Below are 3,384 nucleotides of genomic sequence, written 5' to 3'. Positions count from 1 at the left end.
ATTGATTGGCTGCCTCCACTGGGGACCGAGCCAGCAACCCAGGCATGTGCCCTGACCAGGAATCGAACTGTGACCTTCGGTTTGTAGATTGATGCTCAACCACTGAGCTCAACCACTCTGCCACTAACTATTTTTGTGACCTTGAACCTCAGAATTCTTACCGTAAAGTGAGAGGGTTGGACTTAATTATCTTTAGGGTCCTTTTCAGCATTGGATTCTAAGAAACCCAATTTATGGAGCTGAGTAATAATGCTATTTCCAACTGCCCTTTCCCTTTGAAAGCATAGCCAGAAGAGTTATTTAAGGGGAAAAAAGATGAGCAATTTGAGTATATGAATATGTTAAATAATCTTAGTTTCTTTTGCTGTAAATAGCTTTCCGGTGCCTTGCTTTATTTGTAAGCAAAACCTAAATGAAAACAGTATCTATTCTTCAACTTTTGAGTATAATTATAGTATTTCTAATCTCTTTCAAAGGTGAGAGACAATGGGCTTTGATAGGGATTCTTTCACATGGGCATATAAGTGGTGATATTCTCACCAAACTGTAGAAATACAGTTCCAGTACTGAGACTTTAGTTGGCATCCTTATTATTTGCAGCTAGTAATTAGCTTTTATTGTTTGCGAGAAGTGTGAACAATCATATGGCCTGTTAATTGTAATTGCACAGGAACAAAGACACCTCTTGGTGCTGTTTCTCCTGCCAAGTATAAAGACGGATACATGGCTGGGTGAGATCAGTTGGTTGGATCATTGTGTTAAAAAGGCCGAGTTCATGGGTTGAAGTCCAATAGGGTCAAGTCCGCTCTGCTGTCTTCTGCCCTGCCAACCATTTACAAGCAGGAACCTAACTGAAGTCATACTCTATTGATGGCATGTCAATTATGACCTCAGACATGATGAAGAGCAGAAAGAAGGTCACCAAGTCTAATCTGTTCTTTCTCCTCTAAGTTCATGATTTCATTATATGCCAATGCAATTTAATTTGACAAAAATTAATGTTCCAAGCAAGAGGTTTGGCCTGATAATATAATACATATTCTGAAGAAACTTATAGTCTTGAATAGAAAAAGAAACTCAGACAAAATAGTGAATCAAATAAAATAGAATAAAGGTAAATTAGAAATAGGGTAGAGGCATATATGGCTAAATCCTTGGACAATCACAATATCTTGAAATAATCTTATTTAAACTATTCATATGCATGTTCAGCATCAGTGACTTCATAATTTGTAGAATATTATTAAAGTCAACTAATATTTACCTAGGACAAATCATTTTTAATTCCAACTAAGTTATTTGTGATATTCGCCTAAAAGTAAAATCTATGTATGATTTGTTCCTAGAAATGTTATCCTGAACATGAGGGTTTCATAATTGAACATTAGGGCAATATTCCACCCTCTGTCTTTCACCCTACTAGTATATATATATATTTTTAACAATTTATAATGCAATGGCTTACTGTATTGTTTATAAAAGTGATCTTTAGAAGGCAGATTTTTTAATGATATTCAATGCTTGAAACTGGAAAATTACCCCCAGGGAAAATGATCAAGTCTATTTCTTTTTTTATAAAAACATTTATTCTTTAATTCTCTATATTTACTGGCGCTTGCCTGACTTGCTTAAATTTTCTCCCCACTCCTTTACTTCTCCACTCACACTTGAATTCTCTATTTTCCTGGCTAACTCCAAAGTGTGTTTGAAGATCTAACTCGGACTTGTACACTTATTCTTTACTTGACAACTTTAACTTTTTCCTGCAAACCCTGCTGCTAAGTGAAAAGTTGATAAATTGAAAAAGATCTTTATTTTGAGTGAGAAAGAGCATGATATATATTCCATCTCAGCATAAGATACCTAAAACAATTTCCATAATTAGAAACATTTAGCAATAAGACAATAAAAGCAAGCTGATGTAAGCAAAATGTAAGCTTGCAAGTAAAGAAATGTACTGGGCCTATAAAATGAAATGTACTGACAATTGACTGTATGTACTAAATGAGGAAGAGATGACTAATGGTGAGTTTAGGGGATGGAAGGCTATGAGACAATCACTTTTTGATGGTAGATTCTTTCTGCACTGTTTTCCTCGTAAGATTTTCAAACTTAATGAGACTCATGGTTATCTTGCACTCAAACTACTATTTAAAAGCAAAGTTGTAGCACAGAAAATCACTTTTAGGGGAAAATAAAGTCAACACACGAGTGCTTTGAAGCCCATGGAAAAAGTGCGTATGCACATTTTTCATGAAAAGTCCTAGACAATCTGAACTTCTTACCCCACTCACTTGACTTGCATACCCAAAGGAAAATGTTTTGAGTTATTCTAAACATGCACACAATTCAAATTTGTTTCATATGCTGGTCTTTGACTACAGAATTTATGTTGAGTAAACATGTGTGTCTTTGCCTGAAACTAGTAATTTTAAACTATTACATCTTAGAGCATAATTATTTAGTGTATTTTTGGATGAAAAAATCATGAAAAAAAACAACACACAAACCCCACCATGAATCATCTGAAAAGTGGACTAACTTTTTAAGGGTAGTTATTATGAAGACTTACTAACTGATAAGTAATTGTGTGGCATGAATCTCTATTCCTGGTTCCAGAGGCTATCTTTGGATGTCCAGGGTGTGAGGTGTTCCTTCCCTTTATTCTTTTTGTGTGTAGATCTTTCCATCTCTTCAGTCTTGCTCTTAATGATCTCGGCATATTTCCCCTAGGGAAGAACCATAATCTTTGAGAGAAGAACCCATGATCTTTTTGTCCCTAACACGTAACCTTGTACCTGGCCCATAGCTCTTGAATCATTGCATGCATAAGTCTCCACATTCACTTTGACGACCTGCCTCTAGGCGGGTTTCTGAGTTACCTGTTCAATAGACTACTGGAAATGCTTGACTGCCTTTAGTTATTGAGAAGAACCCATGATCTTTTTGTCCCTAACACTTAACCTTGTACCTGATCCATAGCTCTTGAATGAATCATTGCATGCATAAGTCTCCAGATTCACTTTGACAACCTGCCTCTAGGTGGGTTTCTGTGTTACCTGTTCAATAGACTACTAGAAATGCTTGACTGCCTTTAGTTACCCCAGATCAACAGAGCATTTCATGTCAGAGGACATTCATCTCAACCAAAATTATGTCTGATAACTTGGTTGGAAAATTACTCTAGGGATCAAAGAGTTATTTTTCTTTGACTTTTCCTAGGTTTCCGTTGGAACAAAATACTGGGTTTCTCTCTTAGTGAGCTGCGACTATTTGCTCTGAGTACCAGATGGTTTCCTTTCCCACTTGAAAATGGAAACATCTGACAGACTGTGTCAGGGCATGTGTCAGTAATGTTATTCATGGGGAAAGGCTTCCAGGGAC

General features: G+C 36.3%; 1 long non-coding RNA gene across 1 annotated transcript in view; it reads right to left on the bottom strand.

The window, feature by feature from the left end:
* LOC107183933 overlaps window positions 1–2,758 on the bottom strand; it is an 11,941-nt gene extending 9,183 nt beyond the window's left edge. The window contains exon 1 of the long non-coding RNA XR_001514756.1: window positions 2,573–2,758. This is a non-coding gene — a long non-coding RNA (uncharacterized LOC107183933). The remainder of the gene's footprint in view (window positions 1–2,572) is intronic.
* Window positions 2,759–3,384: the final 626 nt, after the last annotated feature.

This window comes from Myotis davidii, unplaced genomic scaffold (genome assembly GCF_000327345.1).
Source record: "Myotis davidii unplaced genomic scaffold, ASM32734v1 scaffold724, whole genome shotgun sequence".
NCBI lineage: Eukaryota > Metazoa > Chordata > Mammalia > Chiroptera > Vespertilionidae > Myotis > Myotis davidii.
This window is presented reverse-complemented; position numbering and strand designations above follow the sequence as displayed.